Raw genomic sequence first — 25,876 nt, forward strand, 5'->3', positions numbered from 1 at the left:
CATCAGAGAGTGAAAGGAGTGTGCACAGCAGTGGTTAGATCACCTAATGAGAGACAGTTGCTCTGATGCCTGGTGGAAGGGAGGAGGTGGCTCTCTGTATGGATGCACCAAGTCCAGGGAGAATTAATGAGATTTTACAGTAGACAGGTAGAACATGATCCAATGGATGAAAGTTGAAAGTAGACAAATTAGGGTAGTTAATCAATGGAACAATTTACCAAAAGTTATGGTGGAACTATTTTAAAATCAAGATTAGATGTTTTTCTAAAATTATTTTGGAGAAGATCTATGACCTATGCTATACTTGAGGTCAAATTAGATTATCACAATGGTTCCTTCTGGCCCTGGAATCTATGGATCTCAGGGCACTTCTAGGGTCAGTGGACAGATAGGAGCTCCTGGCAGCAAGGTGCATGTGAAGCTATGTACTTAGGGAGCCAGTGAGAGCAGGAAGCATTGCAGAGCCCAGAGATCTCCAGATTTTGGGGGCTAATCTGTTTGATCTAGGGGGAGCAACTTCCCCAAACTGAGAGCCCCATAAAGAGGGGTACCCTACCTCAGAGAGCCTCCAGACCTTGCCCTGAGTTTTTCCTGGCCCACTATTACGAGGCTGTTTCTAACGCTGAGAATGTGAAAGCCAGTTTCTCCAGCAAAATATCTTTTTTTTTTTTCCCCCTTTGGCCATTTAGTTACTATTTTGCAATCACAATATGCAGAGTATAGAGAACATCCTCTCGTACCTTCCCCAATGTCATGCAGAGAAATAGCACTTGGAGAAAGGACGCTGGTCACACTAGCTTAAACACATGACATTTTAAGCAAAATGATTCAGAAAAAGAACTCTTTGCAACAACGGAGAGCAAGCAGCAGAGCCATCATTTGTTAAATTGGGTATTGTCTCATTAAATTTCTAAGCACAGTGTCAGAAAAGATTAGGAACAGACTGACAAATTCAACCGGCTCAACAACTTTGCTACAATCATATGACAACATTAGCAGAACTATAAAGAAGGGAGAAAAATTACACAAGTAAATTAACAGACTTAAACAGCACATAATTACAACTTCTCTGAGTGATCAGCTGACACCTGCAATAGTAAGAGTTTGATTCCATTACACTTCTTTAACTACCCTAGCCATAGCAAACATATCCTTGTCCTAGGCAGAAAGTGGAGGATAAAAATATGAGCTAGGGATGGTATGAAAAAAAATTTTCTTCCATAACTATTAAGGACATTCTTATCAAAGAAACATTGAGATGAAAGTCCTGTGGGTCTTCTGACCTAGCCAGGAATGTGAGATTTCTCTCCCTTCCAGCCTGATTTCTCAACAAAAGTAGGGATGTGCAAATTAGAAGTGAGCTGAACCTTTGAACAAAATTGAATCTAAATAAAACCTCTTTGCAAAAGTCTGATTTAGAGCTTTGATTTCCCCCTTCCCTTCACATTTTTGAGACCCTGTGCATATCCTAATTTTTGACAGGGACTAAATTCAGAAGTACCAAAAAAAGAACAAGGAACTGATGCTCAAAAGGGATGAGATTTGGCAGATTTTTTCTTGCACAATAATTGTGCATGGCATTGAAGGAGCAAGGTTCTTTGGGCCTGCAAACTAAAGTGACAGGCATTTTATAATTCCATAATAAGTAGCTCATTCTGTTTTAGGATGCTTTAGTTATTGTGTAGATAACTAATTCTGATCCTACTGGAACAGTATAACTTCAAGCAAATGCTGCTTATGTTTATTTTTGCCAGTGTAACATGATATTGGAATCTGACTATTATACTTTTAGATTTTAGTGTAAGAACATGAATTTTCCCCATACTCATTGTGAAATAAGAAAATAAAGCACCTACAGGGCCAGAGCCACAACAGGTGTGAATTGGTATAGTTATGGGTACCTTGACTTTAATAGAATTTAGAGCTGTGTAACTGATATTTTGGTTCACCAGCAATCCCCAAAAAATCAGGGTGGGGCAGTGGCAGGGTAAAATAAATTTGGGTCAAACAAAAGGCAAAAATTCTGGAAAAAAAATTAAGCAAATCAAAAAAGTAAACAAAAACTTCGTTTTGGGTCAACCAAAATGTTTTGTTTTAGGTTTTTTTGGACATTTTAAAAATAAAAAGAAAAGGAAATGAAGGGCTAGATTCACAAAATGGCCAGAGAAGGAGCTACTGCTGTCTCCCTCATAATTGGAGCTGGGAGATAACTGATTATTTGGTTTTGGGGAGTTTTGGGGGAAAAAAATAATCTCAAACCAAATCCAAAAATTGAGAAAAAATATTAGCAATTTTTTAAAAAAAATAGTGAGGGTGAAATGAAACATTTCATTCAAACTAAAATGGATTTTTGGATTCCTATTAAAAGGCTAGAGTCACAAAATAGCTGGAGGAGAGAGTGCTGCTGTGTTCTCTCTGACCTTTAGCTCAGTGGGTAGCCTACTCACATGGGATGTGGGAAACCCCAGGTTCACTTTCCCCCTTCTGCCTGATGTAAAGAAGGGATCTGAACATAAGTCTCCACCCTCTTAGGAGAGTTCCCTAACCTGTAGCTATCCTGCTGCAGAGCTCAATCAGTGGCAGAGCTGGGCTGAGTACAAACCTGCAAGAAACCAGTGAGTATGTGCACAGCACAGCTCAGCTGTGCCTCTGTAGCTACTACCAGGCTACTGTGGCTGTGCTGCTATTTATACTCATGCTAGCTCAGCGACAGCTAGTGCAACTCTGTGTGCATGAGCAGGGGCCTCACACCCTTAGCTGATAGTGTAGGCATAGCTATAGTGGCACTTCATAGAAAGAGAACCGTGACTCCTCATTATGAATAATTGTGACTGTGAGCCTCTCATGCTCTAGGTGGGTGCACTAACCACTGGGCCATAGCTTTTAAGGAAAGCACCACCATGTCCTCCTCTGGCCATTTTTTTTGAATGACATCTCAGCTCTATTCTGAAAAGTATGTTTTGGCCAAAACTTAGAGTTTTGTTTACTCAAAAGCACATTTTTTAGAAAATTTTATATCTGCTTAAAAAAATTCAGCCAGGTTTCTTTCTAACCTTTATCCCACTGGTAAAACCACTGCCTGGGGATATAGGAGACCTAAGTTCAGTTCCCCCTGCCCCCCAATATAGAGCAGTCATTTGCACTTTGGTCTTCTAGCGTGCCTGAACCACTGGGATGGGTCTCCCTGAAGCTCTGTCATTGAAGCTGTTCCACTGGTTCTCAAACTTTTTGTATTTGAGACCCCTTTCATACAGCAAGCCTCTGAGTGAGACCCTGTTATAAATTCAAAATGGGGATTTAAAATTTAATTTAATGTGGGTACAGGGCTGACAGCCTGAGCCCTGCCAGGTGCAGGGCTAATAGCTCGAAACCCCCAGGTAATAACCTATTATCCCCTGAGCGGTTGTGACCCCCCCCAAGTTTGAGAACCCCAGGATAAACAATCATTGGTGGAGGGACTTGAAGTTGGCTCACCTTCTACCTGCAAGGTAAATGGCCTAAGCATCAGGCTAAAGGGTAGTCTGGGTTAGGTGTCGAACAGTTTCTCCTGTTGGAGCTGTTCCACTTTGTATAAAATACATTAATAGCCACTGGGCCAGAAAAGAAGTAGGAGAATGACTGTATAGCCTGGTGGTTAGAGCATATACCCCGAAGACCCAGGTTCCTGTACCTGCTCAAATGATTATTTAATTAGTTATACACAGTGGAACAGCTTCAACAGGAGTGATTAAGAAAACCCTGCCCTAAGATTATCCTTCTCTTTGTCAGGCAGAGGGGGAAGTGACTCCAAGATACTCACATCCCAGGTGAGTGTTGTCACTACTGGGCTACAGATTATAAGTGAGGCTCCTTCTTCAGTTGTTTTAGGCATGGTACTTAAGTCCCCTTCTGAATCTAGTCCCTTCCCCTCCAACTTTGGCCAAAAATATATGGCAAATTTGTGAATTATTTCAAGTCAAGTAAAATTGCATTTTTTTTGTGAATAAGCTGTGCTCAACTCTAATGGAACTGCACCCATTTATGTCAGTAGAGGATCTACCTCCTTATGTCACAACTTTGAACAGTAATAAGGATTGGAAACTTGTAAACAGAGCTCCAAAATCCATATTTTGAGGAAGGTTATGTTTATGCTTTTCATATATAGCAAGTGAATAAATACAATACATAGATAAGACAAAGTTTTAAAACAAAATAAATATACACATGTGAAATGTTATTTTCCTTCTGTAGCTTTACTCAAACAAGTCTCCCTAGTATCCTCCAGAGACAACCCTAATGCCTGCTACAAAAATCAAATATATACACAGTCATAGTCTCTGTCTCTCTCTCTCTCTAGTCCCAAACCTGACTCTAATTGGCACGATTCTTCCTGTAGGCAGGGCTTACCATATATAAACCCTATCCCCCATTTTGAATTTCCCTTCATCTATTCTAAATAAATGGCTCCTTGCATCAGGAGGTAGTAATCTTGAAACAAGGTAAGGTGGCTGGGGGTGGAGAAGAGAGATGGAAAGAGGAAACTTCCTCCAAGAGACACAGATTTTTAATTTAGGGTCTAGATTCCAGCAGGTAAAAGAAAGGAAGTAGGGAAAGCACATGAAAGGTATTTATATTTTCTGTAATCCATAAAATGGCTATGTATCTATAAAGCTTCTGGAAGTGGAATCCTTTTCTTTAGGAATCCTGCACTGCATAAAAATGTGATTGATGTTGTTTGTAGAAATTAATGGTTTGTTAAGGCTGGATTCTGATCACAGTTACATCTGGGCAAGTCAGGGATAATTCCACTGAGAATTGGACCATTATTGTAATTGTAGAATGTATTTATTAATCCAGGACATGTGTTAGATCAACCCAACTGTGGGTTTTCCTGTGGAAGTGAATTGGGGTGGGGAGAGGAAAACTCTGTCCTGTTCTCTGTTGGAGGGGGGGAAACTGGTCCCTTTTCCCTGAGGATCAGCTCTCTTTCCTCACTATTCCTTGCAGAGGCCCAGAACCACCCTTGTGGTGACCTTGTGCCTTTGAGCCTTGCTGTGCCATCCCAATGGAGGGTTGTGACTTAATGATACAAATAGTTCAGAGGGATTAGGTCAGAAGAATCTTCTTCCTTTGACTACAATGGGGTGATGTGTGAATAAAGCAAGCAGGATGTGGTTTATAGACACTGGACTTCTTCATTTCAGCTCTTTTGCACTACGTTGGCAGTGCTAGTGAACCATTAACCCCAGGCTTCCTCCAACTGAGCATTCTTCTGGCTGGCAGAACAGCTCCAAGAGCTTATTAAACTAAATTGGTTCTGGGGCCAGCCTAAAATTGGTCCCAGGATTAGGAACCCCAAACCAGTTTCTTTGCAGCCCAATTCCTTGAATTGCCCCCAGAAGGTATCTGGGCCACCGGTTTTAGATGCACAGTGACTGAATATGGTTGTTCTGGAGTCTGTAGTAGCTAAAGTTTTCAACACTATACATATTTTTTTTAAAGACGTTTATGGTAAAATCCTGGTTTTCGATCACGCCTCTTTTTATATAATTGTCTTTCACATAAAATCTCTTTACAAGATTTTGCTTGTGGAATGGCTTTTCATAAGATATATTTTGCAGATTCTGTCAAACGCAATTTTTTAACATAACGGCAACAGATTTATGTATCAATAAAAATGTACTGTTTGGGTTGCTGAAAAACAATTCCTCATTAGAACCAGGGCTTATCACTTCTTCTGAGCATTAAATTATAAGCAATAGTTGTGGTTCTAGTTTTCCAGGAATGACGGCTTCAGTGATATAGAGCATAGACTTCAAAGGATTCCCTTTTCCCACCTCCAGAGACATGGATATTTATATTGAGCTCCCTAATCACCAATTTTATATTTCTTAACTCTCCATCAAGTAAGCTGTAATATTGTGTATACACAATTTAAAATGCCACTTAGTTTTTATTGCATTGCTTGACAGACAATATTTTCACATTATTTTATTGCAGTGCAAAATTACAGGGGAAATCCTAAAGATATTATAGAAAGATTAAGGTTCAGGGAGATTTCTCTATCGAAGAGAGTCACTTTCAGTGTAACAGGGCTGGGAGACAGAAGTCTTGAATCATTATTTTACAACTTTTTCCTGATTATATATGACTATTTTACAGCAGTCATAAAACAAATGTTAATCAGGAAAATTCAATAAAACACTGGCCAAAGCCTCTGGAAAGGGCAGTAAATAGCTAAATTACCTTCAACAGCTGTACAATTAAGGAGATTTAACTGTTTGAAGCTGTTACAGGCCTGAAAAGAAGGGAACACAAGAAGGTGGCAGAGCTATAATGTCATGACAGTTCTGAGAGATTGTTAGATAGTTTATGCTGTCTTTTTGCAAAATATCCCTTGAGACTTTGGAGACACTCAAAATTCAAATGATGTTTTTGGTAATGTAGGTGATTCATAAAATGCTGTCAAACAATCCCTTCCCCAAAGTATGGGTGGTGCATCCTCTGAGAAATAACTAAGGCTCAAATTGCAGGATGGGAAACACCTGCTCAAGGCAGAACCCGGTTTTTGGAAGCACCTTCCATTCACTGAGGATGAGGGCATGTCTGGGGCAAGATGTGGGCAGCAGCCCTGTGAGAAACAGGGATGGGGTTAGTGGAGACATTACTCCAAGGGCCTGTCTGCCATTTCCCCACATATGAGGGGATGGCATTGCCATAGCAGAGACTACGGCAAGCCCTGCTGTTGTAACTGCTCTGCTACTGCTACTTCCTGTTGTGTTGGGGTGGGAGAATATCTGTCCATCCAGCTGGGTAAGGTTCTCTGCGCCAAGTCCTTCTTGTAGAGTTTGCTGCAAGAGACAGGATTTGCCTCCAAAATCAAATGGAGTGGTTTAAATCCTAGTTGTGCTGCTGAAAATCCTAGACTGTGCCTTACTTACCTCCCGCTTCAACTACTATCAGTAGTGTAGCCAGGGAGGAAGCGGGGGGAGCGGCCGCTTCCCCTCTGAGCACAAGTGGCACCTTTTTAACTTATAGATGCCTTTTTTAATTTTTACTCACCTGGCGGCGCACCGGGTCTTTGGCGGTGGGGGCCTTCAGGCGCTCCGGCTCCTTGATGGGACGCACCTTCACGCACTCCAGCTCAGTGGGGGCCTTCACTCTATAGCCTGCTTTCCACTGATCTCCCTGTATTTCATGTCTTCCTCCTTCTTCTCTGCTCAAAATGTGACTGCTAAAATTACCATCTGCTGTGCCTAGTGTCTTTATACAACAAAAGTAATATGAAGAGACCAGGATCCCAAATGACTATATTTACTAAATAAACACAAACACACAAGGCCTAGCTACAGTACATACTGCTGCTTTGATGGGTTTCTGAAGTCTTCTAAAACAGAACACAGTGAGTCCCACTGGGAAGTTCACAAAGAGATACCTTACTATTCCTATAGGTTCACCATCCTCTCTGCAGACCTGACCATATTATCCCTTCCTTGAATCCCTTTACTTGTCTTCATCTCTCTTTCCACATGAAACTCAATAATTCACACTCCATTTTCAGACTTTGCTCTCATTTCATGCCCTTACTGCTTCACCTCTCTCTAATGTGCTGATTACAGTTTCCTTTGTTCTGTAACCAATTCTCTGCTCCAGACTTCCTTTGATGACTCTCACTTCCTGCACACAAACTGTCATCCCTCCCCTCAGTCAAATCCAGTCTTTAGCAAAGCCCTATTTAATCAATCTCTACAAAATTTTGTTTGTGTGGCCTTTGAGGTAGAATGTGTCCTGCTGTGTGTTTCACAGAACCTACTTCTATGGGGCCTTATCCTTGCTGGGTATGTCTACACTGCAGCTGGGAGTGAGAATTCCGGCCTGGGTAGTCCAAGTCGAGCTTGTGTACTACAAATAGCAGTGTGGATATTGTGACACAGGTGGTGACTTGACCAGGGGTCAGGTAGGCTTGGACTTGGGCAACTAACCCCACCAGCTGCCAATGCTGCAATGTCCATGGTACTATTTTTCCTGTGTTAGACTCACTCTAGCTCTACTTGAGCTATCTACCTAATCTGAAAGACTTGCTCCCTTCTGCAGTGTAGATGTACCTCTGCAGCCTCTGAGCTCTCCTGCAATACTTAAATAAATAAATACAGGTGGGCATGACAACACCATGGACTATTATTTATTTTCTGTATTGTTTATGTTTGCATTGCAATGCCTTAGAGCAACAGCCATTGGTTGTTGCAGTGTACAGTATGCACATAAGCTTAGGTATAGTTTAGGGACTGGCAAACATGGAGGAAAAAAACAGAACAAATACTGCATGGGGATATAGAGTTTAAATACCTTGTTCCCTGGCCCATTTAAATATCTGTCTCCACATAAGTAATATTTCATGAAAATTGCACTTAATATGTGCTGTTAATAAAATAAGGTAGAATTTTACTACAATTCAGATGTATATTTCTGCATCAGTATTGTGCTCAGTGGTGCGATTTTTTTTAATATATATGTCAGAAAAATTTCAGTTCAAAATCTGAAAAAAAAAATCCAGTGCTTGGTGCTGTCAGGAGAATATATTAGAATGCCTATCAGGTCCAGTTCAAGATGGATGGACAGATTATATTTTGATTGCACCCACATAACTTCTCTGTGACCATGGTCGAAAGGTAGGGCTCGCTTTTCTACTTGTTAAGAGTAGTTGTATGTCTTCTGGCACTGACAAGTTTAGTTTCCTGTGCATGAAGAAGGATTCAATATTACAGTACCTTATGTCGGAAGTATAGGGATGAGAGCAACATGTGGGGAGAAAAATAATAGTGAAAAACATTGTTCACTGAACTGAAAAGAACACATGGATAAGAAGCATCTTCTACTAAATTTGATCTTGGTCTGTTTATTTTTTGGTCTTCTTCTATGTATCAACATGAATTAAAATGAAAATTTTTCAGCCCATGATGAAACCGTAAGAAGACCATATTAGCAAAAACTAATAACTTACTTATGCGGGATTAAAAATATTTGATTCTTTCACATAAACCTTCCCTTTGGACTTCAAATAGCAGAACCGTATTTCTTAGTACTATTTGTTATCAAAATCCATTCAACTGGAAAGTAATACTATACAGGAATAAGGTGTCATGGCATTTGGAGAGGGAACAATATAAAATTTTGTCCAGCTTTCATTTCAACACAAACCTTTCTTTTTGTTCAATATTTAGCACCTAACAGTGGGATTGTATTTCCATTTCAAGGGCTAGAAGAGGACTTGGCTAAAAAAAATAAAAACATAGCTGCCCAGAGACACTGATGACCTCCATAAGTTAGGTGGAGAGTACAGCTGAGGGAAAACGAAAACAATTCTTTACCAATAATTTATTCAATGATTAATAGAAAAAAATACATCAGATAAATTATTCAACAAATATTCTTCAACCTTCTAAGGAGTTGGTCAAATATTGAAATAATAATAATTTAGTTTGAGAATTAAACCAAAATTTGTTAGCTATGATTCACCACAAATTACACCAGCCTTTACTGCTACTCCAGTGTAGTCCATGAAGTTGTACTGGTGTAACACTGCAACCATTCAGTGGTGCATCAGACCCTTTGTTCACAATAAATAATTCCCCTAGTTCTCTTTGGAGGGGGTGGACATCTCTGGAATGTTTGCAATAGACTAACCTGAGAAATAGAAACATTTGAAACATAGGCAACTGTTACGTAGCTATTTCTGTCTGAAACAGCAAAGAGTATCAAAAGCATCTTTCAGGAATTCATATTTCAAGCATTTCTGAGATAAACACTGATAAGATGTTTAGTTAACTGTGATTTCAGTCAATTAGGTGAGCCAAATGCAAAATTCAGCAGTCAGGTCCATCTCATAGATTTGTGGCATTTTGCATTTACTAACCAATGTAGCAATCAAATGTACACATTCATGTCGTGTTGTCCCTCTCAGAATTGTAGTATGGGCAATATTCTTCAGCTGTGAGTGATCCAAATGTAATTTAATGCATATTGTCAATGTACATTTGAAATAGTTTCACAACAGCATGTACAATATGAGGGGGCATAACTGAATGGAATTTAGTTACACTGTAGCATGGCTTGGCTATATGTAATTTGCAATGGCAATAGACCTGAACAGACTACAAGAAGAGGAAGTAAATATTTACACTAGAATAGAGGGAATAATTTTCAACAAATAAGTTATCCAGCAAATGTAACACATTGTTCCTGCTTGTGGATATTTTACAAGCAGATCAGGATTTCCATGAATTGTAATATGTGATGTTAACCATGACTGACGATACTTTTGAATCTGTATATTTTAGTGCTCTCTGTTAACATTTTGGAGAAAATTTATTCAGACAGGTGTAAAACTGTAAAATATATGTACCCTAAAATATAAGCTTGTTAATGAACGAATTTATAGCATGGCTTGGCTATATGTAATTTGCAATGGCAATAGACCTGAACAGACTACAAGAAGAGGAAGTAAATATTTACACTAGAATAGAGGGAATAATTTTCAACAAATAAGTTATCCAGCAAATGTAACACATTGTTCCTGCTTGTGGATATTTTACAAGCAGATCAGGATTTCCATGAATTGTAATATGTGATGTTAACCATGACTGACGATACTTTTGAATCTGTATATTTTAGTGCTCTCTGTTAACATTTTGGAGAAAATTTATTCAGACAGGTGTAAAACTGTAAAATATATGTACCCTAAAATATAAGCTTGTTAATGAACGAATTTATAAGCATATGTATTTATTTATAAATAGAGGAATGGGCGTGCACACGAGAGAGAGAGCGCTCTCTATTTATATAGAGATAAATCCATGAGATGACTGAAAATACGCTGGCTGCTGTTACGTTTACTGTGCATAAATCAAAATATTTCAAAGGATGAGGACCAAAAGCAATATTCCAATAATTAAAAGGTTGCTCTTCTCTGTCTGACCCTTAGTATTTAATTTGAAACTGTCTTATCTTTTCATCACAACATTTTAAACAAACATAAGCTCATGAACTCAATCTGACCTAAAGGGAATACATTTTTTTTAAAAATATGATGGTATTAGATAGGTACATGATGTTGGGCACCTACATCAAAGTATAGACTTGTCAATAAGTGGCTAGATTTTCTGAGCCTGCAGCCATTGTCTTCAGTCGGAACTGTGGGTGCTCATCTCTTTGAAAATTAGACCAGCTCTGTTCCTACAATCTGGACTATGTAGGAGGAGTGTTACAGCTGCACGGAGTTTCATTGTAATCAGTGGGACTCAGCATGGGCACAAAATCAGATTATTGCATTGGTATCGCCATATTATAGGTAAAGTCTAATTTTAGGCATCCAAAGACCTGATCTGGCAAATGTGACTAGGAATAGCTCTTGCTATTAAAAAAATCCCACTAATTTCGATCAGACACCAAACTGCTGTAAGCATTGTCCTTCATACTATTTACAGGTCCTGGTGCAAAGCTGGGCAATTTTGGCCTAAGGGGTGGGTGGGTGAGGGGGTGTGTGTGTGGATGTTTTTTTTATGGGAAACAAAGGTCTGACTGTCTGCATCTCTGTGAAACAATACACATCTGTGACATGGAGTCTGAACTTTAAAGGGCTGTGGGAAAGTTTAAAATACTTTTGAGAATGAAATCTTCGTTTAAAAATATCAGCACAGCAACCATTCAGATACTGTGTGAAATATATACATATATGTTGTGTGTGTACATGTATGTTAGGGCTGTCAAATGATTAAAACATTAATCACAAGATTAAAAAGTCACAATCGTAGTTTCAGAGTAGCAGCCATGTTAGTCTGTATCCGCAAAAAGAAAAGGAGTACTTGTGGCACCTTAGAGACTAACAGATTTATTTGAGCATAAGCTTTTGTGAGCTCCAGCTCGCTTCATCGGATGCATGCAGTGGAAAATACAGTGGGGAGATTTATATACACAGAGAACATGAAACAATGGGTGTTACCTTGCACACTGTAATGAGAGTGATTAGGTAAGGTGAGCTATTACAAACGGGAGAGCGGGTGGGAGGGGGGAAAACTTTTGTAGTGATAATCAAGGTGGGCCATTTCCAGCAGTTGACAAGAACGTCTGAGGAACAGTATGGGGTGGGGGAGGAGGGGAAATAAACATGGGGAAATCGGTTTACTTTGTGTAATAACCCATCCACTCCCAGTCTTTATTCAAGCCTAAGTTAATGGTATCCAGTTTGCAAATTAATTCCAGTTCATCAGTTTCTCCTTGGAGTCTGTTTTTTGAAGTCTTTTTGTTGAAGAATTGCCACTTTTAGGTCTGTAATCGAGTGACCAGGGAGACTGAAGTGTTCTCTGACTGGGTTTTGAATGTTATAATTCTTGATGACTGATTTGTGTCCATTTATTCTTTTACGTAGATACTGTCCAGCTTGACCAATGTACATGGCAGAGGGGCATTGCTGGCACATGATGGCATATATCACATTGGTAGATGTGCAGGTGAATGAGCCTCTGACAGTGTGGCTGATGTGATTCGGCCCTATGATGATGTCCCCTGAATAGATATGTGGACACAGTTGGCAACGGGCTTTGTTGCAAGGATAGGTTCCTGGGTTAGTGAAGTGTTCTCCGACTGGTTTTTGAATGTTCAAACCCAGGAACCTATCCTTGCAGCAAAGCCCGTTGCCGTTGGGGGAAGTCTGTGGGTGTGTTGGGGGAGTATGTCAGTATGCTGTCTCTTTAAGTAGAGCACTCAGTAGTCTTAAAGCTTGTTCAGACAGCAGCAGCCACCAGCAATTCCCACTCTTGACCCAGAGGCAACAGCACAGACAAGCACCCTGTCCCCGCACCCCAGTTCAGCAGAGACTGGGTACAAGGGTGTGGGGATGGGGACAGCCTGACATCAGCCCCCACCTCCCACTCTTTGCACAGCAGACAGGATGTCAGGGTTCCATCCCCATCCTGAACTCTAGGGTACAGACGTGGGGACCTGCATGAAAGACCCCCTGAGCTTATTTCTACCAGCTTAGGTTAAAAACTCCCCAAGCACAAATTCTTCCTTGTACCTTGGGTTTAAGTAACACTGCCACCACCAAGTGATTTAACAAAGAACCAGGGAAAAGGTCCACTTGGAGTTCCTCTTCCCCTAGAAATCCCCCCCAAGCCCTTACACGCGCTTTCCTGGGCAGGCTTGAGAATAATATCCTAACCAATTGGTTACAAAATGATCAAAGACCCAAACCCCTGGGTCTTGGAACAGTGGAAAAATCAGTCAGGTTCTTAACAAGAAGGATTTTATTTAAAAGAAAGGTAAAAGAATCACCTCTGTAAAATCAGGATGGTAAATACTTTACAGGGTAATCAGATTCAAAACACAGAGGATTCCCCCTCTGGGCAAAATCTTGAAGTTACAGAAAATAGGAATAAACCTCCCACTTAGCACAGGGAAAATTCACAAGCAAAACAAAAGATAAACTAATTTGCCTTGCCTGACTTACCTATACTAGTTGCAATATTGGAGACTTGGATTAGGATGGGTTGGAGAAGGTGGATTTCTGTCTGACTCCTCAGTCCCAAGGGACAACACACACACAAACAAAGAGCACAAAAAAAAAAAAATAAACCCTTCCTCCCACCCCCACCCAAGATTTGAAAGTATCTTCTTTCCCCATTGGTCCTGTTGGTCAGGTGCTAACCGGTTATCTGAGCTTCTTAACCCCTTACAGCTAAGGAGGAATTCTAGACTACCCTTAGCTGTATGTATGTTTATGACACCCCCTTCCCCCCAATCATAGACCGTGCTGGACAGCCTGCTCCACACTGGCTGTAACTTCTTCCTGGAGTTCTAGGAGGAAACAGAATTAATAAGACACATGCCCCCCTAGATATACTACTGATTACATAAAAACTAACTATGTTTTCCACATTTTAAGGATGATTTTAACCAGTTGATTCTGGGAAACTTTCATGGGAGAGTGCATCAGCCACTTTGTTAGAAGCTCCTGTGATGTGTTGCATGTCGAAATCAAAATCTTGGAGAGCTAAACTCCACCAAAGAAGTTTCGGGGACCAGGTTATGGTCTTGAAGGCGCTCCAGGCCCATAAGATGGAATCGTCGTGGGAAGCGCCATTCACGGCCCAAGAGCCCCTGGGAGCTGTTAACTGTCTCATAGCATCCCCCACCTAAAGCCTAAGGTGTACCATGTTAATTCTCTAAAGCCCTTTTATTCTAGAGAATTAAAAGTTTGTCAGTTTACGGCCCACAGAGGAAATGAGGCTGAGTGTCCTGAAGGTGTCTACTATGAAGGAAAAAGTGACAGTGGTATGGAAGAGGTGAAACTCTCCATGACCCTTGGACGTATGCAACGACAGCAGATCCAGGAGCTGTGAGCCAGCTTCACACCGATGTTCTCAGCCACCCCAGGACGGACCGAATGGACATACCACTCCATTCACACAGGTAATGCTCGCCCAATTAGATCCCAATCTTACCGGGTAGCTCCTCATGCCAAAACTGCTATAGAACGGGAGATCCAGGACATGCTACAGATGGGTGTAATCTGCCCCTCTAACAGAGCCTGGGCATCTCCAGTGGTTCTAGTCCCCAAAACAGATGGGGAAATACCATCTGGTGGTACCATCTGCGTGGACTACCGTAAGCTAAATGCTGTGACTTGCCCAGACAACTATCCAATGCCTCGCACAGATGAGCTATTGGAGCAACTGGGACATGCCCAGTTCATCTCTACCTTAGACTTAACCAAGGGATACTGGCAAGTACTGCTAGATGAATCCGCCAAGGAAAGATCAGCCTTCATCACCCATGTAGGGCTGTATGAATTTAATGTTCTCCCTTTTGGGCTGCGGAATGCACCCGCCACATTCTAGAAACTTGTAGATAGTCTCCTAGCAGGATTGGGAGAATCTGCAGTTGCTTATCTTGATGATGTGGCCATATTTTCTGACTCATGGGCAGAACATCTGGAGCATCTCCAGAAGGTCTTCGAGCACATAAAGGAGGCAGGACTAACTGTTTAGGCCTATTTGATACTTCTTAGCCTAAACAGAGTGACTTACCTTGGACACCAGGTGGGTCAAGGAACTATCATTCCCCTACAGGCCAAAGCCCACAGCCCCCTGCCCACAAGATTTGAAACTGTCTTCTTTCCCCTGTTGGTCCTGTTGGTCAGGTGCTAACCCGGTTATCTGAGCTTCTTAACCCCTTACAGGTAAGGAGGAATTCTAGGCTAACCTTAATTGTATGTTTATGACACAGGAGGTTCCTGGTCACGAGCAACTTGACCAGGGGCAGCACCAAGGCAGAAGAAGGGGTTGGGATGTAGGAGCAGTGGCGTTGGCTGCAGATGGCAGCAGAGCAATGAGTAGAGGAGGGGCAACCCCCCCTGAGCACTGTGCCCTGGGCAGTTGCCCGGCCTGCCCTACCCCTAAGGCTAGCCCTGCTCCTGAGCCAGCAGCAGACAGCCTCCCGCTGTTCCCTAATCCCATCTCAGCAGTGACTGGATATATGGATGGGGGGACACCACAACATCAGCATGCCTCCTCCCCCGCTCTGTGCAGCAGACAGGAGGCAGGCTCCTAGTCCAGAGCAGCGTGGCCAAGGGCACCTCCATGGCAGAGGGAGGCAGGAGCAACAAAAGGTGGCAGGGGGAGGGGTACCCTCCCCCTGGAGATGCATAGTGGTGCCCTCCTGAGCACAGTGCCCTAGGGTGCAATTAAAATATGTTTTTTTTTTAAAAAGGGTTAATTTTGTTTTGAGCTAATCGCATGTGTTAACTGTGATTAATTGATGGCCCTGATATATAATATACACCCATCCTATAAAAAGAAAAGGAGTACTTGTGGCACCTTAGAGACTAACCAATTTATTTGAGCATAAGCTTTCGTGAGCTACAGCTCACTTCATCGGATGCATACCGTGGAAACTGCAGCAGACTTTATATACACACAGAGAATATGAAACAATACCTCCTCCCACCCCACTGTCCTGCTGGTAATAGCTTATCTAAAGTGATCATCAGGTTGGGCCATTTCCAGCACAAATCCAGGTTTTCTCACCCTCCACCCCCCCACACAAATTCACTCTCCTGCTGGTGATAGCCCATCCAAAGTGACAACTCTTTACACAATGTGCATGACAAACAAGTTGGGCTATTTCCTGCACAAATCCAGGTTTTCTCACATCCTCCCCACCCCCATACACACACAAACTCACTCTCCTGCTGGTAATAGCTCATCCAAACTGACCACTCTACAAGTTTAAATCCAAGTTAAACCAGAACATCTCTGGGGGGGGGGGTAGGAAAAAACAAGGGGAAACAGGCTACCTTGCATAATGACTTAGCCACTCCCAGTCTCTATTTAAGCCTAAATTAATAGTATCCAATTTGCAAATGAATTCCAATTCAGCAGTTTCTCGCTGGAGTCTGGATTTGAAGTTTTTTTGTTTTAAGATAGCGACCTTCATGTCTGTGATTGCGTGACCAGAGAGATTGAAGTGTTCTCCGACTGATTTATGAATGTTATAATTCTTGACATCTGATTTATGTCCATTTATTCTTTTACGTAGAGACTGTCCAGTTTGCCCAATGTACATGGCAGAGGGGCATTGCTGGCACATGGCAATTGTATGTGGTACAATTGTGGAGGTATTGTTTCATATTCTCTGTGTATATATAAGGTCGTCTGCAGTTTCCACGGTATGCATCCGATGAAGTGAGCTGTAGCTCACGAAAGCTTATGCTCAAATAAATTGGTTAGTCTCTAAGGTGCCACAAGTACTCCTTTTCTTTTTGCGAATACAGACTAACACGGCTGTTACTCTGAAACCCATCCTATAGTATATACTATATAGAGTATAGCTATATATATATATATATATATATAATGTGCAAACACACATTTTATGTACTTGATCGTAGCCTTCTCGCATCTCGGAACCTTTGTATGCCACTTGTCTTCCAGAGCTATGATTCTGCAAGGATACCCCATTGTCTTCAGGTTTCAGAGTAGCAGCCGTGTTAGTCTGTAACACATTGTCTTCAGTGGGACTTCCCACAGGAGTAAGGGGCTCCCTGGACAGAGTACTTTATCAGACAGGAGTCTTAGACTGAAAGTGCTTTACCACTCAATGAACATTTAAAATATCAAATTCAATTACAAAGAAATGAAAAAATACCAAGTCTTCCCCTTCCCCCAAATAAGCCACCCTACAGAAAAACACCCCTCCTCATACCCTACAAACGCAGACAGGACAATAAAGGACATAAGCCTGGACAAACCACATATGTAAAGGAGCCATATATATTCCCTTATTCCATCTGTGTGGCATCATACTCCACAAGAAGTTCCACTTGGAGGGAGGTGGGGAAGAAGGAAGCAGCAGATTGATTTCAAAAGTAAAAAATGTTGCCAGTTGAATCTGCTCATAAAAACCACTTGAACAAACTATAAAACAGAGAGAGAAGTTGTAAACATTTATTGCTGGATCAGAGGGTGGAAAAAACCCTACACAACCAAGTTACACTCAAACTTGAATTTAATAGAGGTTGATGGGTTTCTCTGAAATATGGTGACAATTTATATTAAGATGTTAAGCTCAGAGTCATGACATTGAAAGGTATTCTTGAGTTTTTCTTTTCCTTTTTTCATCTTTCTTCAGTGGATGGACTGGACATAAACAAAGCAGTAAGTGTCCATCATTGCTGGTCTGGTTGTATTGTAAAATCAAGCCATTGGCAGGGTCCAGGGAACAAAGGGATATCACACAAAATAAGTTAAATCAAAATAATAGCCATCATAAACAAATAACTGACACATTCTCAGAACTTCAGGCAGTCAATTGCATCTACAATAAAGTCTCTTAATTCATTTGTATTAACTTACATGGGTAAGATGAACAAGTGAACATTTGGTCATGCTAGACAACTCACTATGCAAAGATTTACAATGTGAACCTGTGGCGCGCATATTCATGTATATAATATTTATATTTGTTGAATTTGAATTGTCTGCCCTGGATTTAGCAATATTTGCCAAAATACTCATACCCTATGTTATAATCAGTTTCTTAAGGTGCTTTTCATAGGAAAATACGAAACTGAAATAAACAAATGTTTATAAATGACCCCACAGAAATAAAACAGACAAATACCCTAAGGCAAAGATACGTGCCATTCCTCACACCATTGTTTTCAACTGCAGGTCAACTCTTGTGTTTTAACAATAAAGAGAACAGTTTAAGGGAATCACAGTACTGGAAATCAAGTCTGAAAATATTTTTTAATATTGAAAAAAATAGTCTGAGTGTAATATCCTGCGCATTTCTAAGTAGCCTCAACAAATACTGAAGTTAATGGGAATTTATGCAGCAAGGCTGGGATTAATTGCACCCTCAGCAAGTTCGCAGATGACACTAAGCTGGGGGGAGAGGTAGATATGCTGGCGGGTAGGGATAGTGTCCAGAGTGACCTAGACAAATTGGAGGATTGGGCCAAAAGAAATCTGATGATCTTCAAAAAGGACAAGTGCAGAGTCTTGCACTTAAGAAGGAAGAATCCCATGCACTGCTACAGGCTGGGGACCGACTGGCTAAGCAGCAGTTCTGCAGAAAAGGACCTGGGGATTACAGTGGACGAGAAGCTGGATATGAGTCAGCAGTGTGTCCTCGTTGCCAAAGAAGGCCTATGGCATATTGGGTTGTATTAGTAGGAGCATTGCCAGCAGATTGAGGGAGTGATTATTCCCCTCTATTTGCCACTGGTGAGACCACACCTGGAGTATTGTGTCCAGTTTTGGTCCCCACACTACAGAAGGGATGTGGACAAATTGGAGAGAGTCCAGCAGAGGGCAATGAAAATGATTAGGGAGCTGGGGCACGTGATTTACAAGGAGCAGCTGAGGGAACTGGGATTATTTAGTCTGCAGAAGAGAAGAGTGAGGGGGGATTTGATAGTAGCCTTCAACTACCTGAAGGGGGGTTCCAAAGAGGGTGGAGCTCCTCTGTTCTCAGTGGTGACATGACAGAACAAGGAACAATGGTCTCAAGTTGCAGTGCAGGAGGTCTAGGTTGGATATTAGGAAACACTGTTTCACTAGGAGGGTGGTGAAGCACTGGAATGGGTTACCTAGGGAGTTGGTGGAATTGCTATTCTTAGAGGTTTTTAAGGCTTGGCTTGACAAAGGCTTGGCTGGGATGATTTAGTTGGTGTTGGTCCTGCTTTGAGCAGGGGGTTGGACTAGATGACCTCCTGAGGTATCTTCTAAGCCTAATATTCTATGATTCTAAGGCACCTGAAGGATCAGGCCCAAAGGAATATATGGCCTTCTATATTGAACCTTTAAATGACATATACAATGATAAAAGTTGTTTAGGAAAAAGTTTAGATGGTCCAAGGGTGTTGTCTGTAGAAGATGTTTTGAACATTTAGTGTAGACAAACGTTCTGAATAAATGACAGGTTTCAGAGTAATAGCCATGTTAGTCTGTATTCGCAAAAAGAAAAGGAGTACTTGTGGCACCTTAGAGACTAACCAATTTATTTGAGCATGAGCTTTCGTGAGCTACAGCCCACTTCATCGGATGCATACCGTGGAAACTGCAGCAGACTTTATATACACACAGAGAATATGAAACAATACCTCCTCCCACCCCACTGTCCTGCTGGTAATAGCTTATCTAAAATGATCATCAGGTTGGGCCATTTCCAGCACAAATCCAGGTTTTCTCACCCTCCACCCCCCCCACACAAATTCACTCTCCTGCTGGTGATAGCCCATCCAAAGTGACAACTCTTACACAATGTGCAAGATCAAATCCGCACAGACACACCCCTGGAACCCCGACCTGGGATATTCTATCTACTACCCAAGATCCATAAACCTGGAAATCCTGGGCGCCCCATCATCTCAGGCATTAGCACCCTGACAGCAGGATTGTCTGGCTATGTAGACTCCCTCCTCAGGCCCTATGCTACCAGCACTCCCAGCTACCTTTGAGACACCACTGACTTCCTGAGGAAACTTCAATCCATCAGTGATCTTCCTGATAACACCATCCTGGCCACTATGGATGTAGAAGCCCTCTACACCAACATTCCACACAAAGATGGACTACAAGCCGTCAGGAACACTATCCCCGATAATGTCATGGCTAACCTGGCGGCTGAACTTTGTGACTTTGTCCTTACCCATAACTATTTCACATTTGGGGACAATGTATACCTTCGGATCAGCGGCACTGCTATGGGTACCCGCATGGCCCCACAGTATGCCAACATTTTTATGGCTGATTTAGAACAACGCTTCCTCAGCTCTCGTCCCCTAAAGCCCCTACTCTACTTGCGCTATATTGATGACATCTTCATCATCTGGACCCATGGAAAAGAAGCCCTTGAGGAATTCCACCATGATTTCAACAATTTCCATCCCACCACCAACCTCAGCCTGGTCCAGTCCACAGAAGAGTTCCACTTCCTGGACACTACAGTGCTAATAAACAATGGTCACATAAACACCACCCTATACCAGAAACCTACTGACCGCTATTCCTACCTGCATGCCTCCAGCTTTCACCCTGACCACACCACACGATCCATCGTCTACAGCCAAGCTCTGCGATACAACCGCATTTGCTCCAACCCCTCAGACAGAGACAAACACCTACAAGATCTCTGTCAAGCTTTCTTACAACTACAATACCCACCTGCAGAAGTAAAGAAACAGATTGATAGAGCCAGAAGAGTTCCCAGAAGTTACCTACTACAGGACAGGCCTAACAAAGAAAATAACAGAACGCCACTAGCCGTCACCTTCAGCCCCCAACTAAAACCCCTCCAACGCATTATTAAGGATCTACAACCTATCCTAAAGGATGACCCAACACTTTCACAAATCTTGGGAGACAGGCCAGTCCTTGCCTACAGACAGCCCCGCAACCTGAAGCAAATACTCACCAACAACCACATACCACACAACAGAACCACTAACCCAGGAACTTATCCTTGCAACAAAGCCCGTTGCCAATTGTGCCCACATATCTATTCAGGGGACACCATCACAGGGCCTAATCACATCAGCCACACTATCAGAGGCTCGTTCACCTGCACGTCCACCAATGTGATATATGCCATCATGTGCCAGCAATGCCCCTCTGCCATGTACATTGGTCAAACTGGACAGTCTCTACGTAAAAGAATAAATGGACACAAATCGGATGTCAAGAATTATAACATTCATAAACCAGTCGGAGAACACTTCAATCTCTCTGGTCACGCAATCACAGACATGAAGGTCGCTATCTTAAAACAAAAAAACTTCAAATCCAGACTCCAGCGAGAAACTGCTGAATTGGAATTCATTTGCAAATTGGATACTATTAATTTAGGCTTAAATAGAGACTGGGAGTGGCTAAGTCATTATGCAAGGTATAATTGTTTTTTCCTACCCCCCCTCCAGAGATGTTCTGGTTTAACTTGGATTTAAACTTGAAGAGTGGTCAGTTTGGATGAGCTATTACCAGCAGGAGAGTGAGTTTGTGTGTGTATGGGGGTGGGGGGTGTGTGAGAGAACCTGGATTTGTGCTGGAAATGGCCCACCTTGATTATCATGCACATTGTAGGGAGAGTGGTCACTTTGGATGAGCTATTACCAGCAGGATAGTGAGTTTGTGTGTGTGGTTTTTGGGAGGGGGGTGAGGGGGTGAGAGAACCTGGATTTGTGCAGGAAATGGCCCAACTTGATTATCATGCACATTGTGTAAAGAGTTGTCACTTTGGATGGGCTATCACCAGCAGGAGAGTGAATTTGTGTGGGGGGGTGGAGGGTGAGAAAACCTGGATTTGTGCTGGAAATGGCCCAACCTGATGATCACTTTAGATAAGCTATTACCAGCAGGACAGTGGGGTGGGAGGAGGTATTGTTTCATATTCTTTGTGTGTATATAAAGTCTGCTGCAGTTTCCACGGTATGCATCCGATGAAGTGGGCTGTAGCTCACGAAAGCTCATGCTCAAATAAATTGGTTAGTCTCTAAGGTGCCACAAGTACTCCTTTTCTTTTTGTTCTGAATAAATGAACACTTTGATGTCTCTCTTTAGAAAAGGGAATGCCAGCTGATGCTTTCATTTCCAGTATTGGGTCAAAACTTTTAAAAATCCATACAGTTTTCAGTAAAAGACACACTCGTACATTCTCAGGTGCTTTGCCCAATGATGTCAGTTTTAATTCTAGAGGAACCAGTGCAAACTCAGTTTAGACAAATTGTAACAGTCATCTTCCCCTTTTGGTTTCCTCTGAAATGTTCATGCAACAGGAATAAGACAAAACTCTGTGAAGATGTTAATGCTTTCTACTAGGTAAGGCAAAATATAGGAGGAAAACTTCCTGCGTTTTATTTCCATTTCAAACCTGGAATAACTGTGTGATTCTGACTAAACCATTTAACTTCTGTATGTCATGGTTAGCCTTACACTTAACGTGGATTAATGATGTTGTCTTTCTGGGGCAGATGGGGTTAGCTGACAATCTATTTACTTATATATATAAAATATATTTTCAAGTGTGTGTCTGTGTGTGTGTGAAACAAACTACCTATTTGATTTCTCTCTCTGTCTACTCTTTGTATGTCACATGTCATCTTGGCCCTGAACCTGCAAACACTTGCACACATGGTTAATTTTAACACAGAAAAATGTTCAAGCCACACGTTTGGAACCTTCAATTAAATGTGGAAATGTGGGTTCTGTACATGTCTGGTCCAAGCAGATTTGCAAGGCCCAAGATCCCAGTGCTCTTCCCTTTTACATTTACTGCCAAACTTTTATGCCATTTCAGTTGGATAGGGTATAGGAAATGTGTCAAGAACTCATACAGATATTTCCGATGGAAGATAGTGAATAGAAGTTTCCTTTTTAATAGGAGGAGAAGAAATGTAATTAGGGCTGTGATTTAAGGGAGATATTCTGATTTCCCAGGATGCCTAACTTCTTATCACCAGAGACCTGTCACTCAGCCTTAAACAGGGCATGTTTCTTCCTATGTGCCACTGAAGCATGATCAGTAAACGTTTAGTAGGGCCCCAGGATCTGCCACAGATTGGCAGAGTTGCCTGAAATGGCCCTGGATTTGTATTTCATTTTTCTTTATGGTTGTACTCTGGTTATGTGTATCCCCTGAACTCCTGATCTTGCTGACTGCTGTTCTGATGATGTATAGCTGCAACATGTCATCATTGTGTTCTGAGAACCTATTATGCTGCTATACATCATCAGAGATCCATCTCTCTCAAGACAGGTTACTATTATATATCATTAAAGTGATGGCCAGTAGGAACAGGAGTCCAAGAGGGAGATTATAAAAGTTTTATGGGGAAAAAAAATCTATATTTTTGAGGTGAGATGGAGAAGATTTGACTACAATAGATGATACTTGAGTTATTGTTAATATTGTTATTTGTATTATGGTGTACCGTGTTTTTAATTTTATCCTCCCCCATCCACAGTGGTTTGCCAGTTTGTAATCCAAAGACATATTTGTATGGAAGAAGACATATTTGTAACTAGGATTCTGTTGCAATGGACATACTATGCTGCAAAATAACTCAGTGAGTTATGATCTATATGGACACCCTGTACAAAACCACTAGCAATAGCACTTTGAAATTACAGTGGAATGTTGTCCTGAGTCTGGATGAAAACTGCAGAAACCACAGTATGGCTCTGTATAGGATGCCATGCTAAATAAAGATGACTGCCTTCTAAGGGAGTTTCTAGTCATGATTTAACTCACATGTTTGACAGGTTGAATACCAACTGTAAGATGTGCTCACCACCCCAAAGATAACAGGGGTTCTAAACATATGGACCCCAGAGGCAAATGGTGAAATTCTGCATGCATCTGGAATTCCCACTGAAGTCACTAGGGATTTTATGTGGTTATTTGGGAGCAGAACTTGACTCGGAATGTATGTTGTGATCTTGTAATCACAGCAGGTTTTATCAGCTTGTCTTGTTAGTGTATATGTTTATAAATATGTACATGGTAGCACTCATTTTTAATGCAGCCATATTGTATATGCTATGAAATCAAGAGATTTTAGATTCCTCAAAAAGAAACACAGAAAAGTCCATATTCAGGTCCTTGTGTCTATATGGCTTTCTGAACATATACTGCATGGTCTTATTAGCACAGGGCAGGTACTGTATATTCTCTCTCTTTCCACTTCTTGCTTCATGCAATACTCTGTGTTAAATTGTTGAACCCTGTTCTCTGTCTGTCTTTCTCTGCTCTTTAATCTGCTAGAGCCAGAACCCTAAAGAAGCCTTTTCCCCTCTGTTAATTCCGATGTCATTAAGCAGCAGTTCACCCTGAAGCAAAGCAGACACAGACAGAAAACACAATAAAAAGACGCTTTATGCTTCCATAGCATCTGCCCTCTGTGGTTCCCAGTATTTTATACACATTAATTCATTAAACCTCACAGCATCTTTGTTAGTACTCCATGGTTAGCACTTAGTGATACGAAGGAGTAAAGAGTGTAAACACTTGCATCCGATGAAGTGAGCTGTAGCTCATGAAAGCTTATGCTCAAATAAATTTGTTAGTCTCTAAGGTGCCACAAGTCCTCCTTTTCTTTTTGCGGATACCCCTCTTAGTGATACATAAGTACAGATCTTTGTACCAACACATACATGAAACATTTTCTGACTCTCAAAATATTCATATTCCTACATTATACACATCTGTGAGGATGAGGTAGAATTGCTCACCTAAAACTGAGGTATATATGTACTTATTTCATAAGGAAGGGAAAATAGGTTCCCCTCAAAATATGCAGATTTGGGTTTTTCTGTAAGATCGAATTCTCCACCTTCCCTCAGGGGTGATGGAACATTCCAATACTTACAAAGAGAAGATTCAAGGGCCTGATTTTGGTCCTATACTGGTTTTAGATCTGTGTAACTCCACTATCTTAAATGGGCGTACTCTTGATTTATATTCTTTTTAATGAGAACAGAATCAGGCCCTTAAAATAAAAGCACAATAACTCCTTACTTAACGTTGTAGTTATGGTCCTGAAAAATGCTACTTTAAGCAAAACAGTGTTAAGCAAATCCAATTTCCCCATAAGAATTAATGTAAATAGGGGGGTTAGGTTCCAGGGAAATTTTTTTTCGCCAGACAAAAGACATTATGTAGTAGAAGTTTTAAACAATTTAATACTGTACATAGCAATGATGATTGTGAAGCTTGGTTGAAGTGGTGGAGTCAGAGGGTGGGATATTTCTGAGGGAATACCTTACTCTTAATGATGAACTAACACTTGGCTGAGCCCTCAAGGGTTAACATGTTGGTAATTTAGTCTCACACTCTAAAAGGCAGCACAAATGGAGGGAGGAGACACAATAGACGCATGGCAGTGGCTACAAACTTTCCCTGTGGAAACTGAATGTGATGATGAACCCACACTATCCCACTAGGGTGCACCACTCCCTCCACATTGCAAAGTGCCGAGGGGTGCGTGTGTGTGAGAGAGAGAGATGTGCATTGCCCCTTTAAGTATGCTGACGCCACTCTAAGTTCACTGCCTTTTTAAGTATATCAGCAAGTTGAGACAGCAGCTGCTGCCAGCAAGCACTCTCCATCCTGAGCCCTGTTGTGTCTGTTCCCTCCCGCAGCTCTATGGAGATGGGGTACAGGAGCGGGGAGAGGTGGAAACCATGACATCAGCACTCCTCTTCCCCCTCCTCCCCCCAACTGCCGCATAGCAAGCAGGAGGCTTCCAGGAACAGCTCCAAGGCAGAGGGCAGGAGCAGCACATAACAGCAGGGGGAAGGGACAGCTGAACTGCCTGTCATTTGATAGCCTGCTGGGTGCC

Source organism: Lepidochelys kempii, chromosome 9 (genome assembly GCF_965140285.1).
Source record: "Lepidochelys kempii isolate rLepKem1 chromosome 9, rLepKem1.hap1, whole genome shotgun sequence".
NCBI classification, from domain to species: Eukaryota; Metazoa; Chordata; order Testudines; family Cheloniidae; genus Lepidochelys; species Lepidochelys kempii.